Source organism: Xenopus tropicalis, chromosome 6 (genome assembly GCF_000004195.4).
Source record: "Xenopus tropicalis strain Nigerian chromosome 6, UCB_Xtro_10.0, whole genome shotgun sequence".
NCBI classification, from domain to species: Eukaryota; Metazoa; Chordata; class Amphibia; order Anura; family Pipidae; genus Xenopus; species Xenopus tropicalis.
In genome coordinates, this window is record NC_030682.2 from 19,866,063 (window position 1) to 19,879,144 (window position 13,082).

The following is a 13,082-nucleotide window of genomic DNA, read 5'->3' on the forward strand; positions in this document are numbered from 1 at the left end:
AATCATTTAACCATTAAATAAACCCAATAGGGCTGTTCTGCCCCCAATAAGGGGTAATTATATCTTAGTTGGGATCAAGTACAGGTACTGTTTTATTATTACAGAGAAAAGGGAATCATTTAACCATTAAATAAACCCAATAGGACTGTTCTGCCCCCAATAAGGGGTAATTATATCTTAGTTGGGATCAAGTACAGGTACTGTTTTATTATTACAGAGAAAAGGGAATCATTTAACCATTCAATAAACCCAATAGGGCTGTTCTGCCCCCAATAAGGGGTAATTATATCTTAGTTGGGATCAAGTACAGGTACTGTTTTATTATTACAGAGAAAAGGGAATCATTTAACCATTAAATAAACCCAATAGGACTGTTCTGCCCCCAATAAGGGGTAATTATATCTTAGTTGGGATCAAGTACAGGTACTGTTTTATTATTACAGAGAAAAGGGAATCATTTAACCATTAAATAAACCCAATAGGGCTGTTCTGCCCCCAATAAGGGGTAATTATATCTTAGTTGGGATCAAGTACAGGTACTGTTTTATTATTACAGAGAAAAGGGAATCCATTTTAAAAATCTGAATTATTTGATTAAAATGGAGTCTATGGGAGACAAGCTTTCCGTAATTCGGAGCTTTCTGGATATCAGATTTCCGGATAACGGATCCCATACCTGTAATATCCTTTTGTGCATAAAATTGCTTTTATTCTCAGAAATATATCTTTTGTATATTTGTTACCAGTGTATATGGCCACACATTCATTCTGTGTACTGGGGATTATTCTTTGTATACAGAATGTATTTTTGTAGACAAAATGTACTTCGGACAAATGGCACCCCATACATTTGGACCATTTTATTCAGGCATATCAGCAGTGAAAGGAAAAATAGCTTATTATTATTAATACTTGTAGGGGAAAGAGAAGGCATCAAAGTATTGTGACATTTCATCTTTCCGTACAGTTTAGCCTCTGCTCTGGCCTGCCATTGTTACTTACTGTCACTAGGACATCAAAAAGGGAATCCTATGGTAAGTCAAGAAAGCTGGGACTGTTACAGGTATTTAGATGGTTTTCAGGGGGTCGATGAAATTGATTAATCTCTCCAGTCGTTTATTATTTAGCAGAGAAGCTGTAATATAAACTCTGTAGGTAACTCTCCTGGTTGCAAGTATGTGAGCTTGTGTGTAAACCTACCTCTATGGTATGGGGGAGAGTGTGGAAGCTGGATGCCCACAGTACCCTGTACCTCTGTCCTGAGCTGTTAAAGGGTTAAGACACATTGAGCTACTAGTAGCAGCTACTTGTCACAGCTACAGAAATAGACAATGCTAATAATTAACTGATAATTGTCTCTACGTGTGTTTTAGCAGAGGCAATTCTCAGTATTTTCTATGGCAGGGGATTTTCTGCTGCTTAGTAGTCATGGCAAGTAGCTGCTACTAGTAGTTCCATGTGTCTTCGCCCTATGATGCCTTATTCTGCAACTCCCAGCCCTATGCTCGATTAACCTTAGAGCCCCAATGGAAAAGAAGAACATGGCTCTGAGTACTAATCCCAGCAGTTTCCATGGTGGAGGCACTCTTCCCACCTTAGACAGTTCTCTTATGTCAGAATACTCTATATGAGAGCTCAGACACAAGAACATCTGCCCAGGCAGACCCACTGTGGGCATCTGTAGAGAGCTGAGCATCCTCTTCCAATTCTACCACCCCTGTGGGTTTATAAGGCAGTGATCGTGTCCTGGAATATGGGGAAAGGGCGGGAAGGTTGTTGGCCCATCTGGTGAGATTGCAGTCCACCCCTAGCGCTATCACGTTACTTAAAACTGAAACCACTGATGCCAAGGAAATCCAGCAGGAACTAACTAAGTTCTATTCAAAACTATACACGTCCACTCTAAGCGCAGCCGATACCACTAAGATAGACGCATTTCTTGACTCACTCACCCTGCCTCTACTTAGCCCAGAGTACAAGGCATTCCTAGACGAGGGTATATCACTGATTGAAGTGCAGGAGGCCATTGAGTCCTTCCCAAATAGGGAAGCGGCCGCGGCCGCGGCCGACGGCCTCCCCGTAGAGCTATATAAGAAGCACGCCAAGTCCCTGGCACCACTACTTTTGCAGACCTATAAGGATGCACTGGGAGAGGGCCAGCTACCCTCATCAATGTACCAGGCCGCTATAGTCTTACTACCTAAAGCGGGCAAAGACCCCACCCTACCAGAATCTTATAGGCCAATATCTTTGCTTACAGCCGACGTGAAAATCCTGGCTAAAATACTGGCCAACCGGCTTAAGAAGGTAATAGGCAGTATTATTAGCGATGACCAGCTAGGGTTTATGCCAGCGAAAACAACAGCAATGAATGTTAGAAGATTACTGCTGAACCTAACTCTTACACACGCCAATTCTGGGGAGAGGGCCATTGCGGCCCAAGACATAGCAAAGGCTATCTATGTATCTATGGAAGGTCCTGGACAAATTTGAGGTAGGCAAGAACTTTGGCGACATGGTCAGGCTACTCTACAAAGCGCCCACGGCCTTCCTTAGAGTAGGCTCGGATGACGCACCCCCCTTTTGTCTCACCAGAGGTACCCGCCAGGGGTGCCCCTTGTCCCCTTTGTTATTCGCCATAGCAATCGAACCATTTGCAGCTACAGTCAGACAGCACCCCAACATACAGGGCTGGATCTCCAATAACCGCACCGATAAACTTCAGCTATATGCCGATGACACGCTTATATACCTAGGGGACAGGTGGGAATCCTTAAAGGAGCTAATAGTGCTGACGGAAACATTTGGTTCGGTATCAGGGTTGGAGGTTAGCCAGGCTAAATCCCTACTCTTCCTGGCAGACCCACAGCAGAGTGGGCCCGGCCCCACCGCTAGCCCACTCCCCATTGCAAGCCAGTTCACATATCTGGGAGTGAAGATAGCACTCCCCATATCTACGTACTACGACCTAAACCTGGGCCCTATGTTGAGCTGGGTGAGCACTAAACTTACAGTCTGAAGCAGTCTGCCGGTAGGGCCCGCAGGCCACATACAGCTCATCAAAATGTTTATTCAGCCAAAAATAATGTATGCCTTGTGGCACACGCCAATGGCCCCCCTAAGGTCTTCTTTAGCAAACTAGACACCAATATGAGAACATTTATATGGGGTAAGGCCCGTTCCCAGCTAAGCCTACCGCATCTAAAGAGGCCAAAAGCCAGAGGAGGGATGGCCCTCCCCGACTTCAAAATTATGTACCTGGCGATGCAACTGTCGCACATGTGCTCCCTCACCCCAGACGGTCCATGCTCTGCACTGTATAGCTCCTGGCATGACCTGCTACCCCCCTATGCATCTCCATGGCAAGCCATGTTGGTTCAGCCCCCAGTAGGTTCGCCCAACCCGCTACTGGTCTCAGTAAGAAAGGCCCTCAATGATGCCCGCAAAATCCTTAGAACCAATGCCATAGACCCATCTACCCCCCTGTGGGGCAACAAACTCCTGGGGAACCTGGCAGATGCACCCCACCCCCCCCAAAGCAATGGTTAGAGGCGGGTATTACCTCTATTCAGGATGTATGGGAAGGGGGCGAGATGGCCCCATTCGCGTTCCTAAAACAACACTACTCCCTACCACCCTCTCAATGGCTACAGTACCACAGGGTACAAAGAACCCTCAACCGCCTGGGAAACAGGTCCCCTCTGGCCATATCAGACGACCCTATACTTGCACTCATAAGAAAGGGCCACAAGAAATGCAAGATCTCTACTCTATACAAATGCATAATAGAGGGCAGATACAGATTCCTCGCTCTGAAATGCAGAGATTGGTGGGAAGACGAGCTAGGCTATATTCCAGATGACCAATGGAATGAGGCGTTAGCCACTCCAAAAATAGTATCCATTAACTGTAGGCACGAGATACTCCAACTCTACCTCATCCACCGGGCCTATTACACCCCGGAAAAACTACACAAAATATACCCAGAATCATCCCCCCTATGTCGTAGTTGCCAAACTGGCACCGGTACCTTAATACATACCCTCTGGACATGCCCGCTGCTAGCACCCTACTGGGCCAACATCTTGGCCAAGCTTAGCGCAGTGACACTGTCATCACTGCTGCTCCTAAACTATGTATACTAGGCATAACCTCTGGCCTGGAGCTGAACCGCGGCACCAGGGTGTTCCTAGTCAAGGCGCTATTCCAAGCCCGCAGGCAGATAACGCTCAACTGGAAGGCAAAGGCAGCTCCGTCCTATGACTCCTGGCTGAAAGCCGTGAATGAGGCTTGCATGCAGGAAAGGCACTCATTACACAGAAGAGGGAAGCTCGCCACCTTTGCCAGCACCTGGGGACACTGGATAGCCCATGCCAATCAATAATCCCCTTTCCCCCCCTAGGTAACTGGGAACCTGCCCCCGGCATGCCCTATGGCTCGCCAACCCCCTGAAGGGCGGACCAAGGTTTAGTCCACTGCATCCATGCTATATTCTGTGTAATGTAACTGTATCAAGGAACAATGCTGAAACTGTAAATGTACGGAAGATTGTACATATGTATGTACCTGTGTTGTGCCTTAACTTCAATAAAAACTTACCTGAATAAAAAAAAAAAAAAAGAAGTGGGAAGTCCCCCCACTGTTCTTGGATGGAATATAATATTATATAATATAAGCCCTCAGCCACTGACAATCCCAACTGATCCCGACTAGGAGTGACTCCACCACCTGCAAAGACACACTTACATCCCTGAACAGGCCCATCCGGCACCCCCATTTGCATTTGGGGCACTGGCCAACAAAGTGGCATAGAGCCCTATAGGCCTACACCCCACACCACCTACACACGGCCCAATGGCTTTCAGTCCCTCCATGACTGCTTTCCTCTGTAACAACCAATAAAACAAAACCTTCCTGATGCCCCTTGTTTTTTTCATCTAAAGGCATTTTAAACTTACAAGGAAATAAGAGACATAGCAGGGATATTTAGGATTCTAAAGATAATCTTATATTCCCTTGCAGCTTAACCAAATAATGTCGACAAAGTGCTAACAGCTACACGAGGCTGCTTCTTTTATGGGTCCCTATTAGATTCCATAAACTATGGGGCACCCTAAGAGTCCCTTTTAATGGGCAATTTTATTGGCAAACCAATTTGGCCAATAAAATTGCCCATAAAAAGGGACTCTTAGGGGCACATTTACTAATCCACGAATCCGAATCCCGAACGGCAAAAATCCGTATTGGAAACGAAAATTTCGGAACTTTTTCGTCACCGTTGCGACTTTTTCGTATTTTTCGCGACTTTTTGTTGCAAATTTTTCGTATTGAACGATCGTAAATGACGGGAAAACCTTTCTGACTTTGATCCTTCAGTGCATGTCTGCATGGGCTCGATCAGTGCACTTGCGCACGAAAGAACGTTCTTTCGTTCAATCCGAAAATTTCGGTAAGGTGACGAAAATTCGGGGAAAATACTAAAAAGTAGTGACGGCAACGAAAAAGTCACAAAAATACCGATCATTACAAAAAAACGCATTCGCACGCCTTCGGAGCATTCGTGGATTAGTAAATGTGCCCCTTAGAGTGGAAGGGTGCCCCAAAGTTTTTGGGTTTCTTACAGGGGCCCTTAAAAGAAGCCGCCCTGCTGTGTATATCAGTTCTTTAAATTGACAGGTCACCTTTAAATAAACTCAATAGGACTGTTCTGCCCCCAATAAGGGGTAATTATATCTTAGTTGGGATCAAGTACAGGTACTGTTTTATTATTACAGAGAAAAGGGAATCATTTAACCATTAAATAAACCCAGTAGGACTGTTCTGCCCCCAATAAGGGGTAATTATATCTTAGTTGGGATCAAGTACAGGTACTGTTTTATTATTACAGAGAAAAGGGAATCATTTAACCATTAAATAAACTCAGTATGACTGTTCTGCCCCCAATAAGGGGTAATTATATCTTAGTTGGGATCAAGTACAGGTACTGTTTTATTATTACAGAGAAAAGGGAATCATTTAACCATTAAATAAACTCAATAGAACTGTTCTGCCCCCAATAAGGGGTAATTATATCTTAGTTGGGATCAAGTACAGGTACTGTTTTATTATTACAGAGAAAAGGGAATCATTTAACTATTAAATAAACCCAATAGGAGAAGGAGAACAAAAGAACAGGCGGGCACCATGTCTCTGTATTTACAAAAATCTTCGCAACCCGAAAGGCCCGAGCTGATCCAAGATGGCGCCAAGACAGATCGGGACCCAGCTCCTCTCTCCCCAATGTCCTCCTCTAGCGGCTTAGATCCTCCGAATCTGCAGTCCCCAGGTCAGTCACAATTTGCACCCACTTTCTCACCAGAGATAATAGACTTCCAAGCACAACCTGTTACAGCCCAGATACTAGCTGAACAGCTTCAAAATTTGCAACAAACACTCACTAGCTCAATCACTAAAACCTTATCGGAGGCAAAACAGCACCTACGAGCTGATATAGATGACCTTGGGGAGAGAACAGATAAAGTGGAAACAATAACGGACGTCCTGGCCCAACGCTATGCTATGATTGAGGATGATAATATAGCCTTGAAAGAGTAGATATATCAACTCAAATTATTATGTGAGGACCTGGAGAACAGATCCAGAAGGCAAAATCTGAGGATAAGAGGGATCCCAGAAGAGGTGGGCCCGCAAATCCTTCAGCAATATCTGAGAGACTTATTTCTATATTTGTGCCCGGATTTAACCGAGGAGACCTGTCGCCTAGACAGAGCGCACAGATCACTAGCAGCCAAACCGCCATTATCTAACCCACCAAGAGATGTGGTAATCTGCTTCCATTATTATGAAACTAAAGAAATCATACTTGCAAAAAGCCGACAAGAATCGGACCTATCCTTTCGAAACAATAAAATAGCTATCTTCTCGGATTTATCTCCAACTACTTTGGCGAGACGGAGAGAATTGAGACTGGTGACACAGGCCCTACGAGATAACAACATCCTCTACAGATGGGGCTTTCCTTTCCGTCTAATTGTTAATAAAGATGGGAAACAATATACCTTACAAGACTCAAGCGAAAATAAAAACTTCCTAATCAGATTGGGTATCAACACTGCAAGCAAAGACCAAGCGACTTCACACAGCCTAAACAAACCCAGACCGCAGCCAGTATGGACCAAAATTCAAGCCGCAATCCGAAAATCGCCTGTCGCTGCTCAACTACCTCCATCTCCGAAGGAAGCTACCTGGACTTAAGTTCCCGCTCCGCACAGCATTCTAATACTGCTAGTTAAAAGTCTCTGATCGTTCAGGCCTATACAGGAACGACCTCTCTACAAATATAAATTTGGCAAACTCCAAAAGACACCAAAATTCTATCTGTCACCCTACGAGCTGGAAACTACGACCCCCACATAGGACGCCAAGAAGGCTTCCGAGAGACTCCAGAGTCTGGTATACAATACACAAGCCTTATAATAAGGCAATAGTGATATAAATAAGTTAGTGACCCCACTCTGGAGGTTACAAAAATGTTTTTGTTATATATTGTTATGTTTTATATTTTGATGCATATCGGGTACTCTTTGATTATTTCTTTATTTTTCTTACTAAGTTTTATATACATACGAGGGGACACCACTATAATGTATGCTCTTAAATATAATAGCTGGGTACTTATGTTGGTATATATAGTTAGGGAAGTGTCGATAGCTCTAAGACTACCAGCAACCGATGGTTAAATTCATGTCTATAAACGCCAAAAGGGCTTAATACAATTGCCAAGAGATGTATGCTTTTTAAAGAGTTAAAAACTGCAGCTATTGATATAGCATATGTGCAGGAAACGCACTTTCCCAACCAAACTTCAGCTCATCTCACATCAAAGTTTTACCCTACTGCCATATATGCATCGGGTCCCCACAAGAAAGCAGGGGTAGCAATTTTAATACACAAAAATTGCCCATTCCAAATAGAAACAACACATAAGGATCCAAAGGGACATTATTTAATCATAAAGGGTACGCTAGCGGGCACTCCAATCTCACTAATCAACATATACTCCCCAAACAAACATCAAACCCACTTCCTAAGACAAATTCTGGAAAAAAGCCAAAACCTATTATCTCCCTACACAATCTTGGGTGGAGATTTTAATCTAGTACTATCACAGGATAGGGACAGAACACACCCATCTACTGATAGAGCTGCCTCCCAAATGTCTAAAGAATTTCACCAACTAATACAAGGCTGGATTACTTTTTTCTCTCCCATCCATGCTTAAGTCTAGATTTTAGTTCCCAAATTTTACCCATCTCTTGGTCAGACCATGCCCCGATGATATTAGACATAAAGATAGGCCCTCCCCCCCATAAACAAACACATTGGAGGCTAAACGAAATGCTACTCTCAGATATCTCAATATGCTCCCAAATTGAAGAAGCTCTAAAGGAATATTTCCTGATTAATGCCCCCACGGTCTCATCTACAACGGTATTGTGGGAAGCCCATAAGGCGACTATTAGAGGCCACCTCATATCAATAGCATCAGCTAAACACAAAAGCAGACAATCTACGTTAAAAAAGCTTTCTAATCAGGTACAAGCCCTCCAAACACAGCACCAGATAACAAAATCACCAATAACTTGGCAAAAATTGCAACAAGCTAAGGAGGAATTAAAAAAATATAATAATATATAATGAAGAAGATAGATAGAACTTTAAAATGGTCCCAACAAATGTTTTATCAACAAGGGGATAAACCCCTTACACTTCTAGCTAATAAATGAAGGGAACGAAAGGCCTATAAAGCTACTGTTAAAATTAAATCCCCCTCAGGTACTATCACCCATAATCCGGAACACATTGCGAGTCATTTCCAGAAATATTACACAGACCTCTATAATCTAAACTCAGTGGGGAGTAGCTACACACAAACTCAATCAATAACGCTACAAAAATTTTTACAAGAGGCCAAATTACTGAAACTGAATTTAGGGGACACCGAACTTTTAAATGCAGCTATTTCCGCAGAGGAAATTTTAGCAACACTAAAGTCCCTACCTAATGGAAAGACCCCGGGACCAGACGGGTTCCCTTATATATATACTATAAAACTTTTCAGGACATTTTTTTACCTTACTTATTAAAACTCTACAACGAATTTTTGAAAGGGTCCCCAATCCCTGCTACTATACTTACATCCCATTTAACACTATTACCTAAGGAGGGAAAAGACCCTAGCTTGTGCAGTAGTTATAGACCCATAGCTCTGCTAAATTCTGACCTAAAGCTTTTTACTAAAATATTAGCCAACAGATTAACAATAATTGCCCCTAAATTAATCCATGAAGCTCAAGTGGGCTTTATTTTAGGTAGGCAAGCGGGGGATAACACGAGGCGTACAATCAATCTCCTAGAAGGCATCCAGCGCCAAAATAAACCTGCAATTCTTCTGGGCTTAGACGCTGAGAAGGCGTTTGATCGCCTAAGCTGGCCTTATCTATTTAGTTTATTGACGCACATGGGATTCCGAGGCCCCTTCCTTACTGCTATTAAGATGATATATTCCAATCCAACCACTAACCTTAAACTTCCAGGAGCAACAGGGAAAACCATATCAATTAGCAATGGAACTAGGCAAGGTTGTCCCCTGTCCCCCCTGTTAAATGCCCTAAGTATTGAGCCCCTTGCAGCATACATTAGAAACCAACAGGATATCAAAGGGATAACAATTGCGACAAGAGAATACAAGATAGCCTTTTTTGCAGACAATGTTCTGCTAACCCTATCTAGCCCTCAAATATCATTGGCTATACTTCATTCCATACTAAGTTCCTATGGTAAACTTTCAGGTTACAAACTTAATATAGATAAGTCCGAAGCTCTCCCCCTATGCATGTCTGCAATAATGAAAGAAGCTTTACAACTCAAATTTCGGTATAAATGGAGAAAAGACTTTATTACTTATTTAGGTGTGCGTATTACCCCAAAATACGCAGATCTATACAAACAAAACTTTCCTCCTCTCATAGAGCAAACAACAGCATCTCTGAAAAAATGGGTAAACTACCCAATCTCTTGGTTTGGACGCATAGCAGCCATCAAAATGAATATCTTACCGAAATATTTATATTTGTTTGAAACCCTACCAGTGCTAGTCCCCACTAAAATATTGAACAAAATACAAGTAGCTTTCCATAAATATATATGGAGCAATAAACGTCCCAGGATTCTAAGGTCGGTATTAGTAGCCAACAAACTTCAAGGAGGGTTAGGAGTTCCTTTTATGCAAAAGTACCACGACGCTGCTCACTTACGATTTATCACAATGTGGACATCCTTAAATAATAATACCTCATGGTCCCAGATCGAAAACGATCATCTATTGCCTTTACACATGGGAGCCCTACTTTTCAGCCCGAGCTCACCTATAGTACCTCCCAAAACAATCCTGAGCTCAACCAAAACTGTATTGCAAGTCTGAAAAAGACTTAAAAACAAACATAGGCTGGCATCTGATAACTCCTTATTAGCCCCGGTATTTCACAATCCGGAATTTACCCCTGGAATACAGAAATCTTTTTACTATAACTGGTAAGCTAAAGGCTTTTTTAAAATACTAGACTTTGTAACCCACAATACAATACAATGCCTGCAGTACGAAAGTATATCGAATAAGAATCCTGATATTAAGGTCAAATTTTATGAGTACCTACAAATAAGGCACTTTATAAACCAGTTTGTAAGATCGCGAGAGGGTCCATATCTATCCCCATTTGAAATCCTAGCCAAAAAAATTGGCCCCAAAAGGCTCTTTTATCAAATATCTATAAGATATTACTCCTCCCTCCAGACACGGAAACTTTGAGCCATAAATATATGCAACAATGGGAGCGAGACCTGAACATAACAATAGAGCCAGAGGTATGGGACTCAATATGGTACAATGCGAAACAAATGGTTACTTGTGAAAAACAAAAAGAGAGCATTTATAAGATTGTAATGCGATGGTATCAAACCCCAATGAGAGTAAATAAATTCTCTCCCCTAGTTCCCAATACATGTTGGAGGGGATGCCAGGAGCTAGGCACCCTATATCATCTATTCTGGACCTGCCCCCAGATAACCCAATTCTGGGAAGAAGTGTGTGAAGTAACGGAGCGGGTCACTCGTAAATCTATACCTAGAGACCCGTTAACCCATCTCTTGGGAAAACCATTGAAAGGTATTCCAAACTGCGCCCAGAAACTGATAAATCATGTCCTGACAACAGTACGCATTACAATAGCGGCAAACTGGAGAAAACCAATAGCTCCATCAATAGCGGAAGTTCATAAGAGATTAGTTAGAAACATGAACTTTGAAAGCGCTATAGCCCAAATACAAAACAAAATATCAAAATATATGGACATCTGGGCCTCCTTTGAGCTCCTGGCTAAACCCCCCAGCACTCCTCCCCAGACAACCACTAGCAACATATCTATATAGACAGGAAACCCTCGAGGTAATCATAAGAATCCTTGAGTACCCTAGTTGGTTATTTTGTTTTTTCTCCTATCTTTCCCCATCTTTACATCCCCCTCTCCTGTAATTACCCCCATCTCCTTTCCCTTCTATTTTTTTTTCCTATTCCTATGCGATTATGTACAATGTTTTATATATTTTTGCTAATCTGTGAAAATCTGTAAAAATCAATAAAAATATAAGTTACAAAAAAAATAAACCCAATAGGGCTGTTCCGCCCCCAATAAGGGGTAATTATATCCTAGTTGGGATCAAGTACAGGTACTGTTTTATTATTACAGAGAAAAAAGGAAATCATTTATAAAAATTAGAATTATTTGCTTATCATGGAGTCTATGGGAGATGGCCTTTCCGTAACTCGGAACTTTCTGGATAACGGGTTTCCGGATAAGGGATCCCATACCTGTAGTGATGTAACTACTGAGAAAGCAGAGCCCACAGTTGTGGGGGTGCCAGGGGATATCCCCACAGACCTTCGCAGAGGGGGCCCGGAACTTCCTCCGCAGGGGGGGACTGGGCCCCAAAAGTTATGTCCCTGCCAGTTACACAAACGTATCCATCTAGCTGGCTTTGGTTGGATATCCCTGTTCTACATTTTAAATGAACCAAAAGAAGACCACATGTTTGGGGGTCTCACTCACCTGTGCATGATAGTGTGGGAGCAACAAAACCATGAAAAGCAAATGTGCAATAATGCTGCTCCACCTGCTTTGATGAAGGTGAGAGGAACATGTAATATTACTTACTGAGTGTATTACTATGAAACTTAAACTTGGCTTTATAGCCTACTGTTTTACTGTTATAAGCACAATTACAATTTGGTAGATTCCTGATCCCTACAGAAAATGTTTTCTGTATTTAACAGAGTAGTTACACATGTTTTCTGCTCTGTTTAACACAAAATATCTGTTCCCTTCTACCTTCCATTGGGGCACACTCCATCAGCCTGGGGGAGTAACAGCATGCATACAATCATACTTTCCAAAGCCTGCTTTTTTGTGTGTTAAGAGATCTTGTTCAATACCCTGCACAGACCCAGTCATGCCACCATATTCTGTAGTGCTGTACAATAGAAGGGTGTATATATCAAACATACAAATTATATACAAATAATTAGCAATACAGAGGAAAGCTACAGGGAGTGATGAGCAAATCTGTCCCATTTTGCTTCACCGAAAAATTTGTGAAACTGCTGAAAAATATGCAAAATGGTGAAAAATTTGTGAAACGTGGCTACCTCATGACTTTTTTGATGCCCACGACTTTTTTGAAGCGCATGACTTTTTTTGCAGTGACCTCAACTTTTTTTTCATTCTGCAAATTTTTGTCACAGGAATTTTTTGCCGAAGTTTGGTAAAAAAAATCGCCAATGCCGAAATGTGGAATTTTGCGGTAAGTCCATGCTGCCAAAAAAAATCTGCTCATCCCTAGCAACAGGCTCTTTTGCTTCAAAGGCTTAGCGCAAAGACATAGAAAATGGCTGCACAATATATTCCACATTGAGCACAATACAAGAATTAGAAAGATATCCATATTGGCTAGTTTATTGGTATATTCCT